General features: G+C 42.1%; 1 protein-coding gene and 1 long non-coding RNA gene across 7 annotated transcripts in view; one reads left to right on the plus strand and one right to left on the minus strand.

The window, feature by feature from the left end:
• The window catches only part of HIVEP2 (HIVEP zinc finger 2), a 141,415-nt gene extending 122,857 nt beyond the window's left edge, over positions 1–18,558 (minus strand). The window contains exon 1 of one of the 5 annotated variants that reach the window (XM_083496221.1): positions 17,318–18,558. The gene's annotated coding sequence lies outside the window, so the exon portion shown is untranslated. Of the gene's footprint in view, positions 1–16,337; positions 16,642–17,317 lie in introns of those variants that run through there. The other 4 variants (XM_083496217.1, XM_083496218.1, XM_083496219.1 and 1 more) reach the window with 4 other exon arrangements.
• LOC310703762 lies at positions 16,570–25,603 on the plus strand. Of its 2 annotated transcripts, XR_014524357.1 has the most exons (4): positions 16,570–16,642; positions 17,209–17,292; positions 23,967–24,097; positions 24,728–25,603. It is a non-coding gene; the product is annotated as an uncharacterized lncRNA (long non-coding RNA). The 2 variants fall into 2 exon arrangements; XR_014524358.1 differs by lacking the exon at positions 16,570–16,642 and having other exon boundaries at positions 17,018–17,292.
• The last annotated feature ends 455 nt before the right edge of the window (positions 25,604–26,058 follow it).

Here is a 26,058-nt window from a genome sequence, read left to right on the forward strand (position 1 = left end):
TGATGGGCAGACGTCCATGCCTGCCTAAAAGTGAGCTTGGGATTGGAGAAAAACACCCTGCAGAAAGGCAAGGGATGGGGCAGGCTTTGTTCCACATACTTATTTCCATGTTGACCCCCTGCCCCACCCTGGGTCCTCAGCCCCTTCACGTCATATGTGAAAATGACAGACACTGGATAAAGCAGATATAGCTGACCCATCACATAAATTTTGGCCCTAGGACAAGATGAGTATACCTGCTGCATATACAACAAATGGCTTGTTTCACATATCCCACAAGCTTAACTCTGCTCTGTGATAATTAACTGGAATATAAATAGAAGGCTATGGAATGAATTCCAAGAGACAATATTGGAGTGAGTGGGGAGAGGAAGTTTAAAGCGCATGCGAGACTGCAATGAAGCCTGAACCCAGGAGGCAACATAATTGTTATCACAATTACACACAACCCACTTGTTCAATCTACCACATCAGTAGGAGGAAGCGAAGCACTGGTCTTCAAAGCAGATCTCTTCAAGCCTCTTAATCTCTGCCCTGGGCACCAAGGAGATGTGGTCCACTTGTTTTGGGGGTTGAAACTCTAGTTTCTCATGGGCATACATTGCAAACGGGTTTTGAGCGAAGAGGGCACACGCAGCTGCTTTTGAAAGACCTCTGCTCAAACTCCTACAGAAGTCAAAACAAGTCCTTCTGTAAACTTCAACAGGGTTGAGATAGAGCTCTAAGGAACCAGCAGAATGTGGCTCACCACAGAAGCTTCTTTCCTCACCACACCCAGTCACCCTGAGCAAAGCAAGAAGGCTTTGAGCCAGCAAGAAGGCTGTGGCGGTATTGTTATTCTCCTTCCTTCACTCTGCCTCTCTCAAATACCAGCTCATGCAAGTGTTTACCTTCAGATGCAACTGAAGAACTTCGCATGAGCAGCGAGGACTGCAGCAATTGTACAGAGATGGTTCAACTGAATGAGGGGAGGGAAGACCTGATATCCTTCACTGTTGCAAGGCATGTATTTTACTCTCACACATGGAAACAGATTAACAATGTACACACACAAGCCTTACATAAGCCTATATTCTGATGTAAGAGAAAAGCAGGGTAGAACGTACTTCAGAAGAGATATGAACACTCCCAGTGAAAGTTTTAGAATTAAATCTCCAACTATTGCAGAGCAGATTTCAAAACAAAATCAAGAACTGTGGGCTCAAAAAAAACAAACCCAAAAAACACCCAGCAACCACAGACGTTCAAGCTTACAATATTTCCTGAACATTTCATTCATGGAAACAATGAGAAAAACTCTGCAGGAAAAAAAAATAGGGGGGGGGGGGGAGAGTCAACTTCATAGCTGCTGTCTCATAAATTCAGCTATAACCTAGGCAACAATAATATTTACAATAAAATATATTTCACAAGGGAGCAAGCAGTTTCACTGAAAATGACCAGATGATATCAATTAAAAGTAATAGAATGGTTACAGCAGGCCAAGCTACTGAGTATGTTTGGGTTGATTTCTTTCCACTTGATTATTGCCCATAAAGAAACATTTATGTGCTACTTCTTTCCACAAGGAGGAGGCAGGTATAATCCTATACCAGATTAAGAGTTTGTCCACAAAACTTAATGAGATAACAGGCCCTAGAGCAGTGGTTCCCAACCTTTTTTTGGCCATGCCCCAACTAAACATCTCTAAAATCCTGGAGCCTCCCCACCCTGTGACATATACTTCTTATTATTCAAAAAGTGAACTACTATTCACATGGAGGAAGCCTAAAAGGCAATTAACTGTTAATAACTCATTCTCCAATTGCCCCCCTGTGGGGTGTGTTCCCCACATTGGGAACCACGGCCCTAGAGTCTGATGGATTTGTGCTTACAAGAATTCAGACTGATTTTCAGACAACTGAAGAAAACAGAACCAAATCCAGTTAATGCATATTCTGGCCTGCAATAGTTTTCTGAACTTCTTCTGTATACCAAGATAGAAATACTGTTTTGCATTGTTTTACAGGCCTCAGAAGAATTTACATCTCCTTTCCATTAATTAGGAGAGAAAAACTGAGGCATCCAAGCCTTTGATGCTCAGTATGAAAAAGAAAGATGGGGAGAGAATCCAAAAGTGGATCAGCAAGTGCATAAACATGGAAAATCCTGAAAAATGCCAGCTACAGCCTTTAGAAAGGGCTTACACAGTCAGTTGTACATCCCCCACCCCACCCCCTGCTGCCCCAAAAAAGTAAATTAGATGGAATCAGGCATAAGGATGGCTTGAGATAATTATACCCAAATAAAGAATATCTACATGGAAATCAAAACTTGTAGATTATTGTGGCATTCTTAATGGAAAATCAAAAGGAATATATATATATATATATATATATATATATATATATATATATATAAACTTTCAACACAATATGCCATCTGCTCCGTGTAAAAACACCATTAGAGAAACCACAGAGGATACAGCTATGAAACGTCACTACAAAAGAGCCAAAATTGGGTACAGTACAGCCCTGGAAGCTAGCACAATTATATACCTGCAATTATAGAATGTGGCCAGAATCAACATAAAGCTCTAGTAAGAATCCACAGCTTCCTCAGCACACAGAAATGAAACAGATATTGCCACTTCATTGTATACACATTCTTGAAACCAATTTGTTAAAGGTTAATATGGTACTACCAGGATAAATGCCACAGTACAGTTTCAATAACTTATGGTGTCTTTTCTGTATCAAGCTACACATTACTTCTAGAATTTCATATAACCTTTACTTATAAATTTGGTTGGAAGCTTGTGGTGGCTGGAGGAGGATATAATTTTTTTTTCTTTTAAAAAAACTGCTCCAAATAAGCGACTTCTCTTTTATATTCTGTGTGTGTGTGTGTGTGTGTGTGTGTGTGTGTATCCTACACATTGTGTTGTTTTACATAGATAGTTACTGATGTACAGATATATCACACAATATTATATAAGTTTCTGAAATTGTTTTCCTAACATATAGGCCATTCCTGAACTAAGTGGAAATATCATAATTGTATAATTATTATATAACATACAAGTCTTTACTAGCAAGCTAGTAAACTCTAGAGTGCGCAATTATTGCAATTCTACTGACATACCTCCGGGTGTGCAATAAGGAAAGCAGTCAAAACAGAGTGCTTCCAACTCTGAGTAACTAGTTCTACAGGTTCAGATCTTTAGTTTATCAGATTATCTGGTTACTCAGTAATATGCTTATTAACTGACCTCTTTTGCCCAAGGTTATATTTTCGTGCATTCCAGCATATTTTTCCCCAGTGTTATTTGGTTACAACTGAATTATTGCCCTTTCTTTCGTTCAACCAAGCCTCCCACATTATCCAAGGCATACAGTTAAAAATGGGAAAGCACATGTGGATGTTCAACAATGCCCAATTGTTGTGGGCATTTTCTCTGTTTCAAATTACTTCTTATTATGCTTAATTGGTCAGGGTTGGACTAGATTACCCTTCCAACTCTACAATTCTATGATAGGGCGCAACACTTTGCAATATTCTGTCACAACCTGAGTTTCTGCAGCAGTCATTACTTTAACTCTTGCCTATTAGTAACAATACAGCATTGCTTTGTCAATAAATCACTCATCCAGTGCAGACTTCCAATGGCTGTACTTCTACAAAGTATAACGATGTGGGAACAAAATTAAGGAAACTGGGTTAAGAGATGCAGGTCTGTTCACATTCTTTAATCAATTTCAACTTTCCCAGCTACTCTTTAAAATGTCTTTACCCTTCCACCATATTTGGTGGTATTGTGTTTTTAATATTTGGTTGGGAGCTGCCCAGAGTGGTTGGGGAAACCCAGCCAGATGGGTGGGATATAAATAAATTTATTATTATTATTATTATTATTATTATTATTATTATTATTATTATTAAAGTATCATCTGAAAAGCATATTGCCCTTTCCACAGTAATATTAATGAATGTATTTCAGCTCTCTTTGTTTTAACTCAAGAAACATTTAATAATAATAATGACTGTTTTATGTTTTGTATACATTATCTCAGAAATCATTGAAAATCCTTGTAAAAGAGCCCAATATCATGATCATGCCCATATTGGGGGACAGGGAAAGATTTCAGAAAATAACACATTGACTAAAGCCACTTCCCTAATATTGTCCATGTAAGATTTGAATGGAGGATTTCCCAGTTCATGCAAACAAAACACTAAGACTGCAGTCCTAAACCCACTTACCTGGACATAAGGCCTACTGAATTCAATAGGACTTACTTCTGAGGAACACATGGTTAGGATGATGCTATAAGCCCATAAATCTAGCTTTCGGAACTTTTCTTTCAGAACTTTTCTAACAAATTCTAACATAGATCTCAAATAATCTGGAATAGTGGTGGGAACTGCCATGAAGCATATGCAACGGCTCCCATGTATAAAAAGAATTGCCAGTCTTTGGGAAAACCACTGATTATCATGGGTATTCTGCTGCAATCACTATTTCATACTCACACTGGACAGCACAGCCTGCTTTTATGTAGATCTCATTCATCCTGTACCACTTAACACAGAAAGGCTCTCTCAAAAGCTCTCTCAATGGTACCCAAAGGACTACATTTACAAATAGCTGGCACATCTAATATTATTATACACTTCATTTATTGACAGTATACAGAAATAAAGCATAGATGCCACTCCATGCCAGAGAAAAGCACTGCTGAAAGGAAGGTGCTAATTAAGTGTTTGCTGTACATTAATGCATTGCAGCTGCTAACATCTGGCCTTCTTGAATGTTGAATTTATTTTTTTTACAAAAATTCACTGCAAAAATATCGATTTCTACTATACTATCTAGAGAGACAAAAGTTGTCTTTTTCCAGTGAGGAGCTGGGCCAGATTTCTTCCTTGTCATCCAAATAGAAACAGCTTAACACCTTTTAAAGTCTGTTGGGCTGTTTCTGCCTAGGTAACAGAACTGCAATTAAAATTATCACCATATTGCCAAGGTGCAAACATCAACATCTACAACACACACACACACCAACGACCTCATGAAGATACAGAGGACAGCCTATACTCTGTGAAAATATGGAATAAACATCTGTATTGACTCCCAGAGTCATTTCCTTTTTATCACATCACAAGATGCTATGGTTATTTCTATTTCAGACCTGCCTTCCTTGTAAATTACAAATTGCTCTAAAGAAACATTTTTAAAGTACAACAGCAAGCCAAGTCTTACTAAATATAGTTTTGGGAAAGACACTTAGCTAAGTATGCATTATCAATTGGTTTCCAAAAAAACTCCAGTTACCAGAGGTTGATTTCCCAAGTCTTATGCAATCCCAAACCTATCTGCATCTGTGTAAGTAAATCTTTCTGTCTGCACCATCATCTAAAGTGGCCCTGATCAGGCAGACAATCTCTTGCAGCCTATGATGCTAATTTTGCTTACACTTACATTCCCAATAATTATTGGCCCAAATTGGGGTTGTTCCAGATATGCTCAGCAATTTGACTAACAGCCCAACCTATTTATGCATATTCAAAAATATATCCCATTCATTTCCAAGTAAATTTGTATGGGACTTCATCCCAGCACAGAACCTGACCAAACACAAATCAAAGGCTGCTAATAATAAGTTAGGTGTTGCGCAATCATGCAGGCTTCAGCAAGCTAGCTTATCTTAACTCTAGTCATTCATCCGCAACAATGGAAAAATAATACTCCCTTGCTTTACATGAATGTTGTAATGGTAAATAAAGTAGAATATTCAGTCTTGAAGTGTGGAGAACTTTATTTTTTAAAAAATGCTGTGAGCTGGATATATCCAAAGATGTGCTGCCTAAGCAGAAAAGCACTTCCACTCACCCAAGGTGGTCCCCCAAATTTTGCTACTTGCACCCTGCTGTGCCCCATTTCAGGGGGTTCCTTGACACGGGAGGCTGTGGAAGGAAAGCAGCACCAAGAAAGCCCCCGTGAATTAGCAGATTTCTGCTTCCACTTCCCTAGATCCAACCCTGCATGTATGGGAGACAACTCCTACCCCCATTGCCATACACTCATCACTCATGTCCAGGAACCTGGTGTTTGCAAGGGATACAGGTCTGGAGTAGAAAGAAACACAATGTTTTGTCAAGTGAACAGCAAGCTGTATAAAAACGAAGACCAGATTACAGAGGTCCAGATGAAAGGGGTTTCACTACATATAATTTCCAATATAGCAGTTTTAGGAGAAGACACTATTTAAACCTGTAAACACACATTCAAAAGGAATAAAAAAACAACTATTTGCAATCCTTCCTCCCAGACCATGACACTAAATGGCTTCTCCATATCATCAACCTGGAACATATGGGGACCTTCTGTGCTCCAGCACACACAGGCCATAAATAATCACAGTGTCTATTTATTCCTTCCTTTGGATTGCCAACCACAATCCACTTGGTTGACAAAGTGTCATGTGATCCAAATTGTCCTCCACTATTATAGCCTGTCTTGTGGACTTGAACTATTGACCAGGATCAAGTGACACGCTGCAGATATATTAAAGCAAAACTGCACTGAAGTAAACGTAAACAGAAATAGGCTTTAAACACACTTCATGAGGCATAGAGGCCTGGCTTAACATTCTTCAGCAAAACTGAACTAGTTTCTATATAGTACGAAACACGAAGTGTCAATACAGAAGAAACATTAAACATAATCATAATAGTAATAATTTGTATACTGCCTTCCATCTATAGATCTCAGGGAGGTTCACAACATAGAAATTCAAGATAAAAAAGCACAAAATACACAATAAAAACAAGAACAAAGGCAATCTCTAGAAAGATCCACTGAATAAACATCAACCACAGCAAAAAATGCAAGCCATATAAGATTTTGAATCTTCACATTCTACTAAAAATAAACCTGGGATGGACTTGTTGCAAAGAAGTCTTTTTGCAGGGAAAATAACTTATCTCCAGATTCAATCTAGAAATAAGTAGTTGGAAGCACTGGCACTTTGCCATGTATGTAGGATCCCAATTCGAGTACCAATTTCAGAACAGGATCAACAGCAAATGGCTTACTCCTAGTCCCTGGGGCAGAGCCGTAGCTATGGTGGGGTTAGCCATTTTTTTGCCCAAAGTAAAGCCACACAGGCGCCACTGAGACTCTCAGGATGTGTGTGTGTGTGTGTACACAAATGCACATGGGTGGGTATGCCAAACTGGGTCTTTGACCCAGGTGAAATAAAGCCTAGTTTCGCCCCTGCCCTGGGGGTGGGGGAAATGGCCTGGTATCTGGGCCGGTTACAATCACCATGTGTTCATAATGGTCAAGGCCAGTCTGCCAGACTCCATGCAATTCCTGTTTTGTGGCCACCGTGCAGAAACTGCCACAAAACTGTTATGGAGGCAACTCCACACTGTACCCACAACATGCAAGAGCTACTGCTACAGCTGCAAGTCTCCATATAATTGCAGCAAGTAGCATGTCTCCACACATCAACGGCGCACAATAGTAGTCTCAGCTAAGGCTAGCATGCAGGCTGTCTAGACAACATGAACAGGGAATTAATGTGGTGAGCCAATCTCATACATCATTACTGCCATGTGGAGCCGCTGCCACACAGCAGCACTCCTAGGAGATCCCATGTGGCAGCCATATCCTAAGCACAGCCCCATATCTTTGTGGTCTCTGGTTTGTATAGACATTCAGGCAACTTCCACTTTCTTAAATGCATAGCAGAGCTATACTGTACAAACTATTAAACAAGAGAGAGAGAGAGAGAGAGAGAAACCCAAGCATATCTGCTCAGCCCTGCTTCAGTCCAAGGTCTTGGTTGTTTTCTACCAGGAGATTGATGCCTACATACCCTCAACCCTGCAAAGGTCTTCATTTCCCATTGCATTTGTTACTTCCATCTGACTCAACTTTTCCTCTGTTTGCCTGGTAAGTTCAAAGTTGCCAGATATTTGGGGATGACTTGGCCATTACTTACCCGGGAGGGCAGACAGGAGCTGTTACACTTGTCTGGAACAATTACGTCCTTGGATATGAATGCTAGAATGGGTTTTCTATTTTAAAAAACAGCACCCACCCTACAAGATTAATGGGCCAGAACACATCAGTTGGGAGACTTTCCAATTTTCCTGGGAAATAGCAAAGAAAAATGAAGGACTCATCACGACTTTGCAAGCAGTTTCGTCATGTGCCCACAGCAGTGACTAGAGGAGGAATGTACTCTAGGAGGGGAGCAGAGAAAATAAACACCATGATGCATCTGCAACAGCACAACCTTAGTTCTGCACTGGGATGGGAAACGGTTCTAAAGCAAAGATGTCCACTACAGGAAATGGATGCAAAGGGTAACAAGAGAGCACCCATTGCTCAGACAAAGGAAGGATACAAATGGTTTTTGTTCGCTCAAGTCAACTAGACTAAATGCCTGTCAAGGGTCAGTGGCAGGAGAGTCCTGGTCTCAAACAAGGTATACTACAATAGATCAATAGATGCTTGGCCAAGGAGGAAACTGTCACAATCCCTCCCCCCCCCCAAAAAAACCCCAACTAAGTCAGATACTGAATGTATAGCTCCTGCATTAATTTATGAATAACCAACTACAGTGGTACCTCGGGTTACATACGCTTCAGGTTACATACGCTTCAGGTTACACACTCCGCTAACCCAGAAATAGTGCTTCAGGTTAAGAAATTAGCTTTAGGATGAGAACAGAAATCAGGTTCCAGCAGCGCGGCGACAGCAGGAGGCTCCATTAGCTAAAGTGGTGCTTCAGGTTAAGAACAGTTTCAGGTTAAGAACAGACCTCTGGAACGAATTAAGTACTTAACCCGAGGTACCACTGTAGTCAGTATGTGGACTAAGCTGAAAAGGCTATAGCATATTAGTGCAAACAACTTGTAGTCCCGAATGCTGATGTTCCTTCTTAGCTCCCTGGCAGTGTGGCAGTGTAGTAAGAAAGTAGAAAGTACAGGGAAAGATAGTTCTCAGACAACTCCCATCATCCCTGATCAATGGCCATGCCGGCTGGGGCTGATGGGAGTTGCAGTCTGTCAACACCTGGCATCCCGTTGAGATCAGGGAACCCTATGGCCCTAAACTCCTTGGTCCCCAGTTTCCAGCTTCTTTCCAAACAATAGTTAAAACTTCCTGTCTCTACGCCCCTCTGTGTAGCTACTTTCCCACTGGCTCATCATTTTTTCAACTCCACATTTCCACCATGCCCCACATCCTTTAACAACATGTCTTTTGAACAAGCTCTTTTAGCACTTTTCTCTTTCCTCCCACGCTGTACAGGCTCTCCTCTCCGTAAGCACTATGAAGCTTCTTCAGACACTACTCCTCAGTCAACTACTTCTTGCCTCAATTTCCCATCTCCTCTGCCCTTTTAACTCATTCACCACCTAAACTTCCTTCAGATGCGGTTTCCATCCTCTGCTCTACACCCTTACTTCAGCATAAGCTTCACCCTGAGCTCCCTGTCTTTTAGTTTCACTACATCCAGAGACTCTTCTCGGTCTTCATTCTGCCCTTCTGTGCTGTTTTAGCCCCAGCCAAACTAGCAATTTTCCTTCCCTTACTGAAGCTGGACTGCACTGTTTAGTTCCCTGTGCAAGTGAATATTTGGTGCCATCACAATCACTGTCAGAGAGGGTTCACTGCCAATAAAGCGCAATATACTATAAGCTGCCCCAATAAGCTGCCCCCCAAACAGAAGTTTGCAACCCTATTTTGGCAGTTTTACATTGCTCTAAGTAGCTGCCATTATCTTGTGATGAGTTGTTCATCTGCCGCAACTCATTTCCCCCCACATCACAACAAATGGTTTAGCAAGTTTGTAGTGATGTGAAAAACAGAACCCTATAAATCACTGCTTGCAAATGGCTCACCATGTAACAGACACCATGTGGAGCAATATGAAAAGACTTCCATATTATGTAGATAAGCCCCAAACCAGTATGGAGATCCTTGAATGAATGTTTACTAAATTATTTAAGTCAGGACAGAAATCAGAAGAAAACCATTAGTATTCAATATTTTTACTCTGAATAAGCATTTGTATTATTCAATACTAAATAAAAAATCAAGCGTCTAATTCCGGTTTCCAAAAGTGATTGGCAGCCAGCAACAATATATGGAATCCCAATACATTTCAACACCTACAAAGAATACAACTCTTATTTTTAAAAACTGTAAAACACATTACTTTTCTCATATTTACATTCATCTTCCTTACCATGTAACTGATCTTATTGACAAGCCTCCTACAGTGAGTGGGTTGATTTAAATCACCAATAAAAAATGATAAAATTTCCAACTTTCTTATTAATAACTTCCTTAACAAATATGCATACTAATATGTTGCTATAATAAATAAACCATATCTGTTCACAACAGAATAGAGCCTTTATATTACTCAAGAAGCACGTCTTTTGGACTACTATTTATATATACCGTATTTAGAGCAAGAATAGCCAACATGTTTTTGGGCTACAATTCCCATCAACCCCAGTAGTATGGCCAATGGTCAGGGATGATGGGAGTTGCACTCAATAACATCCGAAGGTTAAGCATTTGGCCCCCTTAATGAAGGAGGGAGTTTATCACACTGACTCTTCCAGAGTGTTTTATCTGCTGAACAATTGTACAGTGGTACCTCGGGTTAAGTACTTAATTCGTTCTGGAGGTCCGTTCTTAACCTGAAACTGTTCTTAACCTGAAGCACCACTTTAGCTAATGGGGCCTCCCGCTGCTGCCGCGCCGCCAGAGCACAATTTCTGTTCTCATCCTGAAGCAAAGTTCTTAACCTGAGGTACTATTTCTGGGTTAGCGAAGTCTGCAACCTGAAGCGCATGTAACCTGAAGCATGTGTAACCCGAGGTACCACTGTAGTAACAACATTGTGGAGAATGTGGCAAGATTTTTGAGTGACGCCATGAAATTATGTCACCATAGGTCCTAGGAGCCATTATCGTAACTCACGATGTCTGGACAGTTCTATCCTAATGTATCTCCTGCTATGTTTTGTTAACTGTGTTGTGTTCTGAGATCCGTGTATATGATGCAGTTTTTCTATGCCAATAAAGGAGATTGATTAATTGATTGAACATCCGAAGGTATCACATTGGTTAGAGGAAGATTAATCAAGAATTGTGTTTGGTTTTCTCTATACATATGCAAAGCCACAAACCAAGATTACTTACTATAAGACTTAGACTGTAATCCGAAACACACTTACTCTCAAGCAAGTTCCACTGAACTCAATGGTACTTACTTTTAAACAGACATACATACCACTGCATTATAAGTGTACAGAATTTTAGAAGAGAAGGGATAGTAAATTATTGAGCAGAACAGTGTTACTCCATAACATGGAAGTTAAATGTTCATGCTGTTCACAATTATGTATTATTTTGAATGGGCATACATGCTAAACCATGATTCACTGTGATGGGAATGAGCCACAGAATCCTCAAGCTTCCTCCTTCAGTACAACCACAAGGAGAGGATCAGAAGCTTTTGCTTCCTTTATGATTAAATATAGTTTACTGTTACATCCAAATCCCATGGTGGTTAATCTTAACTATGGTTTATTGAAACAGTTCCAACTTCATATCCCATGGATTGGAGTTTCCTTGTTGGAAACATTGTGATCAGCCACAATTTATTGTGTCACAAACTGCAGCTGATCAAAACCACAAGTGAAGGCTTCTGAACTCCTTGTGGTCTCACCATAAGAGAAGATAGCACAAGCCTGAGGGACTCACTGCTGCTGCACATTACTGTCACAATAAACCATGGTTGATCTTAAACTTCATCGTACCATCCATATGTAGCATTTATGTCATATTTACATTCCTTGACCTCTCAAGTCAAATATTTCATCCCTGACCTCTTCTTTTACATAGAAAGCCTTTAACACAATGTTTTTGACATCCATGAATTCAGTTTTAAGATATCATTAATATAGATTTTAATGCATTTGCACTATATCCAGATATGATTTTGAATCAAGTTATTTTTAAAGGACATATTATATAACTGGCTTTTAAATAATAAAATCCAAATTATACAAAATTTTGAATAAAAGCTGCATCTTTTATTTTAAAAAACATTAACTTGACATTTTCCCCACTAATGGAGAAACTGAAGCAAAATGGTACTTGCCTCTTTTACGGTTGCATAAATTACATTTTTCATTAATTCTCAATATAAATAAAATATGTACATCTGGTCAAGTGCATAGTGTAGTGATAGCTTTTTTTCCTATATCAGAGGATATTTCCAAGGTTTTAAGGCCAACGTTTATTTTGATTACTAGTCCGTCCCCACGTCCCCTGAACTGATTGAAAACTATTAAAATTCAACTCCTCATAATATTGTGGGGTGCGTGTGTTTTTCTTGATGGAAGGCCACATTAGTCTACCAGTAGATAATATAAGTAATGATCCAGTATAAGATATTAAGACAGACAGACGCACGATTACTCAGCAAAGCCAACATGCATGCATATGTTTCTGTGTTTTGTCCTCATGGTAACAAGGACTATAAACAGATCTCACACATGAGAAAATATACAGTAATCAAAATCCTTTTGGGCCATTTCTACATTGGTGCCACAGCATTCGGATTAATTATATGAATATTAGGGAAGCATATATTCCAAAATTGCTTTCTTTGGCCAAGTTACATTTGGTCATTTACGCCAACTGAGGAAATTGGAACGTTTTGTGTCACAGTCTTTCATAAGTGAGATTTCCGGCCAGTGATTTAGCTGTTAACATCCAATCAGCATTCACCTTATCCCATACTTGGCCACCCTGCCCCTTCAACTTAATCTATGGCCCCTTACATGCCCCCCCCAACAAATATATCCTGAGTCTCTTAAGGTTTACAGAACATATCCTACCCCAACTTTCACACTGCCCAGCTCTGTTCCTACTTCACAACTCTCAGCCTACTTGCTTCCCCCACATCCATGCTTCACTTGTTATAGACTGTCAACAAAATATTCAGCCCCACCTGGCCCTAGGCCTCACAAGGTCTACCTTAAATTAACTGGTGGTTTGCTTCTTCAACGTAGCCACACTGTTTTATCAACAGTCTACCAAAAACCTTTCCCGCCCAATGGAAGCAAAGAGTGTGCAAAAATACATATATTAAACACACAGACGGAGCCAGTGTGATGTGGCTTGAGTGTGCAGCTTGGATGTGGGAAACCCAGATCTGAATCCCCATTTAGCACCGAAGTTGACAGGGCACCCTTATTTCAGCTTAAGCTATTTTACAGGGCTACTATGAAGCTCAAATGTAACAATAATATGCAGAGTCATATTTGCATATGCCGCAATAACTCCTGTGTCTCATATATTTGGATACTTGTAAAGATACCATTCACAAGGTTGGCCTTACAAAATTTATGGCAGAACCTTTTAGACTTCTACAATGGTAGGACAGGAGGCAGCAGCTGTGCTAGTACAGTGGTCAGGTTCAAGCAGCATGGGATAATTTGTCCTCTCATGCCAGTATTAAAATATGCCAGCCCAAGGAATGGCTTGCAGAACAGTCTACACAGGCATGAACTGTGGGATCCTGAGAAGGTTTGAAATATTTTTACTAGAATTTGGTTCTCAGTCGTGTGTGTACATGTATGCACATGCGCATGTACACAAACTGCGTAGGAAAGCCAAGTAAGACAAAATTTAAATCCTCTATCCTAGCAAAAACATTATGTTGTACGATGCATATAATCCCTTATTTCCATGCCAAAACATTTTTGTTTCATCCAATTTGTAAAGATCAATTTGTGATCTTGTTTTTTGTCTTATGAACATTGTATCAGTAAGGAAAAACCAAATCAACTCATGCTTTCTGGAATTAAAACACTATCTCTAACTACATTAAATTTCTGAACATTAAGGATGGACTCTTATACCCATTTAGCAGGAATTACTTCTGAGTAGACCTGCACAGGTTTGCTCTGTAAATATTCCTGCCATCTTTCAGACCTCAACCACAATATTGTCACTGAAACCCTACACCTATACAACTTCCTGTTTCTTAACTTTCATGCACAAATTCCTATCATCTCTAATAAAAGCACATCTAAAATTAAGAATAACAGAGCTCAAAAACCATATTGGAGGTAATGCTAGAGTCAGAGATTAGGAAATGGAAATATTAAGTAACCTTAAGTACTAAACAAATATAACTTTTATAATGAACATATAAACGTTTCCAGTAATACATTTTTATTAATGAAAAACTGACATAATACAGGAGCCCAAGCAAAATTTCAGAATGTTTACATGAGAAAAAAAATTGAACTAAAAAAAATTGATTTTATGAACTTGTATCAAATGACAGCTATGATCAGTGTTTTACCAATGACAGTGCCAAGATTCCCATGGATCTTTTGCCCACAGATATTATTTGGACCAATAACTTTATTTAGATAGCACAATAAAGGTAACACTGTACCACATCCTGCAAACTTATGCATAGACATTAATTTATTTATCTTGAAAGTATGGATATAAATCATGTTTCCTCTTAGCAAACTACAGAATATACTATACTAAACTAAAGCTTTACTATGCTAAAGCTCCTAAACTCATTTACTTGCAATTCCACTGAAACCAGTGTCATATAGTAAGACCACAGCATTCATTATTAACATTCATTATTAACATTTGTATAGCACACAATAGCTACTATTCTCTAAAACTCATGTCTATTAATTCCGTAAAGAAAAGAAAAAAACAAAAACAAACCAACTGATCACTTTCTGTCAATATAATATATATTAGCACATGTGCAGACTCAAACTCCAATAGCAATATTTCAATTTAATTCATATGTCTGATAATGAAGGCCTAATAATGAGTTCAGGAGAGAAAAATATCAGTCAGTAACTGCATCCCAACAAAGTAGAAGTGTGTGTACACATATACACACACACAATGACGTAAGTGCTTCATGTTTTTAATAAGTACAACAGACACAATCTAAAAAGAAAAGCAACAAAATTATTGTGGCATACAGCGAGTGTGGAGGGGGAGACCAGGGCCTTACTAATTCATAACAAATAAACAGATTCTTACATTAGGCCTCTGTTACTGGATAGGTAGGAAACATTTTTGCGTATTTTTCTTAAGAGCTACAATAAACATGGGTGGAGAGGAGCTGCCATCCTTTTTCACAGCACTCTGTATAGTGTATCACTGCATGGGGTATAATAATATTTATTGTAGCTCAGGGACATTGCAGGTTGAGAATCATGTTTAGGGACCCCCTTCGAAGCCTGAAAATGACATACATGTTTCTCTGAAAAAATAAACGTGGAGTATTGCCGTCCAGACTAAACCAGGGATTTCCCCTTGAAATGCCAGCTTCCCATCATTACAGGGGTAATAAATTCTAAAGGGAAACTGCCAGGGAAACCGGCTCTATCCCTCCCTGCCTGCCTCCTTCAGTTCCCCCAAAGGACACTCTCAGGCAAGTAGATGCTTAAAGGGGGGGGGGGATCGGCACAAGCATGGATGTGCGCGTTACATAATCATACCCAAACATCCATATGCACACGCATTATATAAGAAATGCATTTCTCTGCAATCAAATAGGAGAGGGTGGAAGGGGAGGAGGACGGAGGGGGGGGGGCGAAAGCGCCTTCGTTCCAAACCCCTCAGGGGAGCCCATGTGCAGAAGAGGGGAGAGAGAGGGAGATCACATCTGCTTTCGCAGCAACAGCAGCAGCAGCAGGCAGAGCCCCTTGTTAACCCCCTTCCTGTGGCTTTTACACGTCATGGAACATTCCCGGAACGGGCCAACGTTCCACCCACTTCAGGGAACAGACATAAAGGCGCAACACACCAGATAGCCTTCTCCCTTTACCCCTGTCCGCCCTGCGCACATTCGTCGCAAATCGAACTCCCCCCCCCCCCACGGCGCGCGCAGCAGCTCCGCGCGCGCTCCTCCTCTTCTTCCCCCGCGCGCACAGCTGCTGCCGCCGCCGCCACGAGCTGCTGCTGCTGCTGCTTCCTCCTCCTCGGCCCCCCTCCAGGGGCTCCCACATGCCACCTCCGCCCCACGGCCGCAAGGCGAAGACGACGTCGAACCGAAGGCAATTCAGGCGGTGGCGGCGGCTACTGCCAAGTCACCCTGAGCCCTTGGAGGCGGTGACTGAAATTCCTTCCGACAGCAACCGTCCCCCCCCACACGGACACCGCGCGCCGCCCTTCAAGGCCCCCTTGGTCCCCTCAGCCAAGCAAGCGCGCGCACACGCGGAGGGGGGGCCTGCCCTCCCCTTCACCTCGCCGCCAGCTACCTTGACATGGGCAGAGCGGTGTCTCAGCCCAGCAGCGGCAGCCGTGTCGCGTCGCCTCCTCTGGGGCTCTCTCGCTCGCTCGCTTGCTCGCTCTCTGCTCTTCCTCCGCCTCCTCATCTGCTCATTAGTAACCATGCACATACTTCTTCCCCACAGGAGGAGATTACGCAAGGCAGCCTGCGCCTCATCTGCATACACTTACATGCTGGGTATTCCCCACATTCCCTAGCAGTAAGGCCACTAGCGAAGACCTTCCCCTTTGCGCACAGAGAGAGAGAGAGAGAAGGGGGAAGCAACGGCGACTTGTGAGGGAGAGACGGAGGGTTTTCTGGACGGGGGAGGGAGGGAGGGAAGGGGAGTGGAGGCGGTTCCTAGCGAAGGTTGCCAGATACGAACTTCTTATAAACACGAAGCAAAAGCCACCTTGGATAGACCCGAGCCTTTCCCGAGGACGTGGTGGTGACAAAGCCTGGGGCTGCCTCTGCTCTCAAGGCTTCCATTAGTCGCTCTATCGACTGCATCGGAAATGCTTGAGCATCCCAGCGCAGCAGCGAAAGGAGACCAGCACATATTCCTAGCTCCCCCCGGCCCCTCCTTCCTCGGCACCATCTCCCCAAAGGAAACTGAGCAGTTCAGGGAAATGCGGGGGGGGGGGATAAGTGATGCTACCCATCCGAACACACCAAGTCCCCCCTTTTCACCCCGCTGGCAAAACCTTGAGCTCTCCCCCCTGTGTATGTATATTATTTCAAAGCCTTCTTTCAGTACATGCACGCAAGCCAGCAAAAGCACTTGCTCTCCGACTACCAAAGGGGGTGGGGGTGGACAAAAACAAACAGCGACATGACACGGCCTCTCCCCCCCCCCACAGTGACAGTAAAACCCCTGACCGTAGCGATCAAGACCACCTCAGAGGGTTGTCAGTTGCTTCGAGCCCCACAGGAAAAAGAAGGGGGTGAGTATTTGCAGCAGGAGCTCACCTGGGAGTCACCGAGAAGGAGGAAAGCCCTCTAACTGCCGCCCTTCTTGCTGCTGCTGCTGCTGGTGTTGTTGTTGTTGACGACCGGCCCGTGTGTGATTTCTTGTTGCTCTCTTGCTAAGCCTGGGTCTGCCTTTAAATGCCTTGCTGCATTGCTTTATATAGAGAGGCAGAAAGAGATATTCCGACAGCCAAAGGGCGTCTGATTCGTGTGTTTCTATTCAAACCGATCATTCATCTTGCTTGGCTCTTTTCCGCCTTCTCTTTTCCCTTTCTCTCTCCGCTTCAGCTCGACTTTATTACAAAAAAAACACCTATACACGCGCGCATATGTATGTATGTATGTATGTGTATACACACACATACATCCACACGTATCAAGGGCAGGCCCGAGAAGCCGCAGTTGTAGTGTGTGTGTGGTGTGGTGTGCGTCCCCCCCCCCCTTTTCTCCTCCTTTCTGGATGATAGGAGCCTCTGATCTGCAGACAGACTGGGTTATTCCTGGCACCACTTCCCAGAACAGAAGTTACAAGGGGAGAGCGAGCGAGGGGAGAGCTCAGCCAGTGATGTCATCGGATCCCCCAGCGCGTCCCGGGGAGGGAGGGAGGGAGGCAGGCAGGCAGGCAGGCGAGGAGGCTGAACCAGAAGGCCAGCAGCGCGAGAGAGCCGCCGCGGGCTCCGCTGCGCGCCTTTGACAGGCGGAGTGCGTAGGAGAGGGGCACCGAGGCGGGGCGGAGAGAGGGAGGGAGAGGAGGAGAGAGAGGGGGCGGGGCCTCCCTGAGAGCGGAGAGCTGCGCGCCTCCCTCGCCGGTCAGGGGAGCTCTCGCTTCCTCTTCCCTCCCCCCGCGGAGGGAACTCCCAGGAGAGCCGGTCTCAACTTGCCGGGCAAAAAAAAAAAAAAGTTGTGCGACTTCCTCGCCTGAGAATTTCCTTTAAGGATGTGGGTGGGATCTTCTTTCCCGCGACCAGGCTCCCCTTCCTCCTCCTCCTCCGCCCTTTTTGGTTGCTTTCCGTCCCCGGTCTCCGCCTCCCTCGCCTGGCCAAGGTCATTCCTGCGGCATTTCTTCCTTGCTTTCTTTTTCAAAGTTCGCCTTTTGCGGCTTCTTCCGGCCTTCTGGCGCAGGCGGCTGCGCGGCGAATCGCCTGCCCCGCTGCCCTTTTCGCTCCATGCGCCCGGGGGAAGTTCGTCGGATGCTGGCGGGACCTCGCTGTTGCTCCTGCGGCCTCGCGGCTTCTGCCTTGTCCTCGGCGGCATGTGATTTTTGAAAACAAAATGTCTCACTTAGCGGCGATGCTTCAGCAGCAGCCGCTGTGGATTTCCAGGCGGGAAACGAATAGTTTAGGGAATGATCTTGCTTTGACTTTGGTGATTAGCCGCAGTATTTACTTGCGTTTTGGTGGGGGTATTCCCCCCCCCCCCAATGGCAGATAAATAAATTCATTTTAAAGAGGTGCCGGGGGGGTCGTAATAAAACATATTTTTGGTTGATTTGCAGATTTATAGAAATTGTCCAGATCAGATGACGTTCTTTCAGGAATGTTATGGGAACGCCAGCAACTCCTTTTTTCAAAGGACTGTCAGTCTGAATAGTATGAACTTCGGAGTTTGTCTGCGCTCTCTGAGCCAATCAAAATTTGCAGCTCTTTACCCCCGGTGGGTTTGAGCCATTCTCAAGCAGATATGGAATGGGATGGAATTTGGAAAATGGGATCTAGTAGAATCTAAATTCGCATGACTTAAGTTCACACAAAACCATCAGCAAACGATGCCATAAAACTTGTGCAACCAAAACTTGTATGTTGCTGCAGCGGTATTAAAAAAAATACAGGCTCAAAGAGACTTCCTTGTGGTTTTCACATGGCGCCCGGGATCCCCCCCCAGCCATCTTCAAAGGCACATCCTTTTCTATGGACTTAACTTAATAAAAAAACAAAACCTAATAATAATCACCATGCAGAATGTTCAATCCAGGTTCAATCCTCAGCATCTCCAGGTAGGGCTGCGAGAGACCCCTACTTGAAATCCCGGAAAGCTGCTGCCAGTCAGTGTATAGGCAGTACTCAGATCAGGGGTTGCTATTCAGGTGGTCCACGGTCCATCTGTGCATTTGTGGCTGAAGATGGGAGTTATCACATCCACCACATTAAATATTGGTATTGTTTTTACTTGTACTTTACTTGTTTTTTTATTTCTTGTATTTTATTTTATTGTATTGGAATTTTACTTCTATGGAATTCAAAATGTAATACTGCAATTGTATTTTGTAATACTACAAAATACAATTTATAGGAAATAAAAGCAGCGGTAAAAGTACAGCCCCTAGCATATCACATTACAATTGCTACAACAGGCAGAAAAATAATTAAGTAGACTGTCAAGACCAGCAATTTTCAATTAGTCTTTTTTTTTTTTTTTTTTTGCAAGGGGAGGGTAGTTTGGGAACCACTGAGCTAGATGGGCAGTGGTCTGACTGTATAATACATCTCCCCATGTTCCTTTCTACCAAGTGGTATCTGGCATTATGTGTCTTCTCTGAATATGACTAAGGTTGCATATCCCACACAAAACCAAAAATCTGAAGCATGACACAGTCTGTAGACAAAGTTGTGATTTGATGGTGGATTTGGAGAGACTCCATACAAAAAGCTACACCTCCGATTTGTGTTTTTGTGCCACTGTGGCACTACAAAACATTGCATTGGTTATTTTTACAGTGTGGTCTGTGGGCATGGATTTGAACTGTTGATCCATCTTTTTCAACATAGTGTACAATTCCTGTAAGAAACTAAAAGGAAGCACACGTTATTATATTTGAAATGGAAGCTCTTGTAGTTCTCTGATTTCTGGGTAATTTGCAGCTACTTTCGATTTTCACACATCCTGCCAAGGTTTGGCATTTACTTCTATAGCGTAGAGTTGTAATTTAAAACCACCACCTCAAATTAGAGTTTAGCCACACTGCCACAACCTTGGACTGGTAGTTCGGAAGAACTGCAGTCTGTTTGTTCATACCAAAAGCCCTTTCCTGGCTATGTGAAATGCAGTACCCTCTGGGATTGGTCCTGAGTGTCTGTAATAATAGTAGGAATTAAAATGTTATGTGAATAGGGGCATGGAAAGAAGCAGCTCTAGGGAACTCCAACCGAGAAATGTGACCTAGGACAGTAATCGTTCTGAGATCAAGTTGTTAAGAATCACACAGTGTTAAGTAAAGTTTGTACTATGCCTGGATCCCCCTGTGGCATCATTTTATACTGTTTGCAGCAGCAAATATTACAGTGTTGCAAGAGGAATTTTAAAAACAAAGCAAAACGGTCTAGTTAAAGCCTCCAGGTCATTGTTTAATAGAAACACTGATAAAAACTGGAAAAGATTGGGAGGGTGGGCATTTATTTACACAGAGTTGCAAATGGAGAAGATAAGGACGACAAATTTCAGGCAGCAAAAAGAAACAGAAGAATTAAGAGGTATCTTATAATTTTCCATTCGGTGAGAGAGGGAATACAAGTTTTGGCATACCTGAAGCATTCTATGTACCCAGATGAAACACTACATATACAAGTTGCAAATTGTTCACAGGAATTCAAAGTAAAGGAGACTGTAGAGACTCATTTCTGACTCATTCAAAGCTGTTTGCACATATTTATTAATTTGGGGAGGTGTGTGAATCACTTCCAATAAGTGACTTATTAAAAACTGCATAGCGTATGTGGTATAAGAACATACACATGGTGTCTAGAATATTAGAAATTGTTTAATCTTGGAGTACATTGGATAGTAGCACATCCATTAAGTACATGCCCAAGTCATTCAACTTCCAGGCTGATGGCACCATAGGTAGAATCTCACCCTTTTAGGGCTGCTTGGGTAGTTGTTCCATGTATGTTCTGTTACGTATAAATGCAGTTGTTTCAACCATTTTGCGTATCACCAAACCTAAGAAGCACATTAAACATGAGTCAGCACAGAAGCCCCCCTGGCTGGGCCAATGGAATGCCAGCTCTGCATGTGGGATAGTAAGTGCTTATAGAGTATATGTGCAATACTGGCAAGCATTTTACCAGACCCAGCATGATGTAGCGTTTAAGAGTGGTGGACTTGTAATCTGGTGAACGAGGTTCGCTTCCCTGCTCCTCCACATGCAGCTGCTGGATGACCTTGGGCCAGTCACACTTCTCTGAAGTCTCTCAGCCCCACTCACCTTACAGAGTGTCTGTTGTGGGGGAAGAAGAGAAAGAAGAATGTTAGCCGCTTTGAGACTCCTTAAGGGGAGTGAAAGGTGGGATATCAAATACAAACTCTTCTTCAGAGGTCAGCAAACTTTTTCAGCAGGGGGCCGGACTATATTTTTTGGGGGGGAGGGGGGTGAACAAATTCCTACGCCCCACAAATTACCCAGAGATGCATTTTAAATAAAAGCACACATTCTACTCATGTAAAACACCAGGCAGGCCCCACAAATAACCCAGAGATTTAAATAAAAGCACACATTCATGTAAAAACATGCTGATTCCTGGACTGTCCACGGGCTGGATTTAGAAGGCGATTGGGCCAGATCCGGCCCCCGTGCCTTAGTTTGCCTACCCTTCTTCTTCTTCTTCTTCTTCTTCTTCTTCTTCTTCTTCTTCTTCTTATCACTTCTGTTCTATCTCATCTGGCTGTTATGATGCACATCAGTGGTGTCTGTAGCATGTATAACAACACTCGCTTGATGTGTGTGTCCATTTTAAAACGTATTCCTTGTCATATATACGCAGTAGGGAAGCCATAACTCAGTGGAAGGGCATGTGCTTTGCATGCAGAAGGTCTCAGGTTCAATCTCTGGCATCTCTAGGTAGAGCTGGGAGAGACCAGTCTGAAATCACAGAAAGTCACTGCCAATCAATGTAGACAATTCTGAGCAAGATGGATCAATGGTCTTACTCAATATATTGCAGCTTAATATGTTCTCAGTAACAAGGCAATTCAATTGCCCCTACTACTGCCTTTTCTGTGGTGGCTCTCCACTTATGGAATGCTCTTCACAGGGACACTTGCCTGGTACCTTTGTTACATATCTTTAGGTGCCAGGCAAAAACATTTCTCCCAAGCCTTTGGCTAATTAAACAATTTATGGCCTTTTTAACTGGGGGATTGTTTTTGTCTGTTACTACACTATGCATTTCTGTGTTTTTATATCGTAAACTGCCCTGTGATCCTCGGATGAAGAGAAGTATAGAAATTTAAATAACAAAAACAACATCTTACATATAGCTCAGTACATAGGCAAATGCATTTTAAGAGAAATGTATGTGGAATATCTTGTGGAATATCAGTTCTGAGGACCTTTGGGACCCTCCCAGTTCTCTAATTCCATGATGATATTACATTATTCGAATCTCCTCGAATAAGGTGAAGGGTGAAGGATCTTAGCAAAGGGGAATTAAGATGAAGGGATATGCTACAGTGTTTGCATAGCAATGGCCAGATCAAATCATGTAGCTGAGGAATATGTGTCCCTGCTCTGGAGCGTTGCATTCTAAATGCAAGTTTTATCGCAATATATATACATAAAATCTATACCTATATATTAAACAAGTTATGAGCAGAACTAACCTATGGTGCATTAATATGTGTTATTATTTGACATAAATGATAATGACATCTAACAGAATACAGAACTGGTAGGATTATTAGACAACTGTAATTATGGATATTGAGCCCTTAATGGGGGGAATCATTTTAAGTTCCCCAGACCCTGAAAAAGTTGAATTTAAATAATGCAGTTTTTACTTGTCAGATCCCCCTTTCAGCTAAGTAGCAAGTTGAACGGGAGCTGCCTGAAAAATTTGCCAAACCATTATGAGCACTCCAAATTGAGGATAAATGAATCTCTTGAGTGCCACCCCCAGCTTGTCTTGAATATTCATTTTTACATTTTATTTTTACAGTATTTGATGAGTGGAAAAGTATTATTTGACCATTTGCAAATGTGCTGGTATAAAAAAATGCAAGAAGATGTCTCCAAGAAATAAGATGTACATGAGAACAAAGCGACAAGTTATGAAATATTAGCAGAAAAATGGGTTGTAGGCAATGTTACTTCAGTTGTTACACTTCTATAGGTTTCACAGAATAAAGGAACAAATAAAATTCTTTTTCTTATTGGGCCAAGTATTTGTATAAATGGTGCCCCTAATTTAAAGCTGCGTCCCTAAGCAAACTTTCTCACAAGTAAGCATCATTGAATACATTGGAACTTACTTCCGAGAAAACATTCATATTAATGTGCTACAAAAGGTGTAATGTTTGTCAAGTGCAGGTAGCTGATCTAATGTAAGATATTATTTCACCTGTTCTTTGTCTCTCTTGATTTTTGTCATTTAATCTTCACCGAGACAGAATGTGGCCAACTCCCTTGAATGCAGTCTTTGTTTCCCAATATTCTGATGGGCATCAGTAGAAACTATAAGCTTCAAACATTTATTCTATTTTGCCCTCATCTTTTTTGTGTTCCAGTTTCTATCTGGGTGTACTGCAGAGCTCAACAATTTTCCTTAAAGATTTTCAGAATTGCAAAAGCAGAAAAGGGGCTGAGTCAACTACAGCACTATGGTGATCTGCAATGTAGCTTTATTAGACGTTGTTTTTTTTTTTGTTTTTTGTCTAGGAATGAAATTAATTAACAGCAATTACAGTGTGTGAAGCAGACACTCTTAACACCTTTATATTGTGGCTGCTTCAGACAAAAGCTGTCAATGCAAATGGAGTTTGAATACCAGTGCGAACATTTGGTTTACGGTAAGGTTCAACTAGAACACTTTGTATATTGTTTTAATTCTTTATATCTTATCTTCAAACTAGCCTGCTTGTGTAGTAAGATCTTCTGTAGAAGCCTTTCTCCAAACATTGCTTTAACAAAGGTCTATTGTGTAGGGATGCAGGTGGCGCTGTGGGTTAAACCACAGAGCCTAGGGCTTGCTCATCAGAAGGTCGGCGGTTTGAATCCCCGCAACGGGGTGAGCTCCCATTGCTTAGTCCCTGCTCCTGCCAACCTAGCAATTTGAAAACATGTCAAAGGGCAAGTAGATAAATAGGTACCGCTCCGGCGGGAAGGTAAACAGTGTTTCCGTGCGCTGCTCTGGTTCGCCAGAAACAGCTTAGTCATGCTGGCCACATGACCTGGAAGCTGTACGCCAGCTCCCTCAGTCAATAAAGCGAGATGAGCGCCGCAACCCCAGAGTCGGTCACGACTGGACCTAATGGTCAGGGTCCTTTACCTTTACCTATTGTGTAGTCATAAAGGAGAGAGCCCGTTCTGTGGTGGCTCTCCAACATTACAATGTCCTCGCAAAGGAGGTGTGTCTGGTGCTGACTTCACAATTTGTTGGCCTCAAGTTAAGATGTTCTTATTTTTCCAGGTATTTCCAGGTATTTTAGAAAGAATTGCAACTGGAACTGCTTTTCAGGATTTATATCCAGCCCATTAGCCAAAAAAAAGCTCTCAGAACGGCTTACAAAATTCACTTCAAAGGTGGTCCCTTTCCAACAGCCTACCAGCTAAGAAGATATGGCACACAAGGAAAAAAGAATGGGAAAGAGGAGGAGAAAGCAAGCTTAAGCACAAGTTCTTATAGTTGCAGTTTTGGTAAAGAGCAGTCCCTTCCCTGAAGCACTCTTCCCTCTGATGAGATCCAGGAGCAGAACTGGTGACAACATCCAGAAGATCTGGTCAGCTCCTGCCACACAGTTCATCCTTGATGGCTTACTGAAGATTCAAAGGACATGATGAAGCTATCCTCATCCACCCCCAAAGTCAGTGGCAGTTCAGAAAGCTCTTCCCTGCGTTTATAACCAAGACCTCAGCTGTACTGCAGAGGTGGCAACAAAGCCATGTGCCAGAATTTCTAGAAGACCTCAGTGCTTTAGCATGTATGTTGGGTGTTGATCACTTTGGAAAAATCTGGCCCTCATTTCTCTGCTGAGCATTTGACAATCTGGCCTCAGCTCCTTGATGTGAAAATCTGGCTCTGTACGTGGCAGAAATTAGTCAGAGTAGCATTTAGCACTGCAGTTATGCAACAGACAAACTGAGAAGCATTTGACAAAGCTGCTGAGTTTGTTCTCTTGCTGCGTGTCAGTTCTGTCCTTGATTCCTCCTCAGCTGCCTGCTTCAAAATGTACTATTATAGGACAGGGAGAATTGAATATTTCTACTGGGTATATTTGCTTTGGGGGTGGGGTGACAGCAATGAAAACTCTGCCCTTTGCTTTTAAAAATCAAATTGTTTTTGCTTATTAACCATACCCTTTTATTTTATTTTATTTTATTTTTATTTTTACTTTTTGAAGAGGCATACTAACATTTCCCTATTTGAAATATGAAGAAAGACAGTAGCTCAGTGATACTGCACATGGAAGGTCCCACTGCATCTTGCATATTGCACATGGAAGGTCCCAGCCCAGGTTCAATTCCTGTCATCTCTAGATAAGGCTGGGAACATCCTTTGTCTGCAATCCTGGAAAGCCACTGCCAGTCAAAATAGACAATACTCAGCTAGGTGAACCCATGTTCTGACTTGGTAAAAGGCAGCTTCTGATGTTCTCCACTGGTGATTAGACGTATTAGCACAGTAGTGGAAATGGCTCCTTTTTATTATGAATACATGCAGCCTCCAGAGGCAATGTTCAGAGGGGGAGTACCTCAAAGTACCCATTGCTGGGGAGCAACTGCGTGAGATGGCCGTTGTCTTCAGTCCTCC

The sequence above is a fragment of the Podarcis liolepis genome (assembly GCF_965112155.1).
Source record: "Podarcis liolepis genome assembly, chromosome: 3".
Classification (NCBI taxonomy): domain Eukaryota; kingdom Metazoa; phylum Chordata; class Lepidosauria; order Squamata; family Lacertidae; genus Podarcis; species Podarcis liolepis.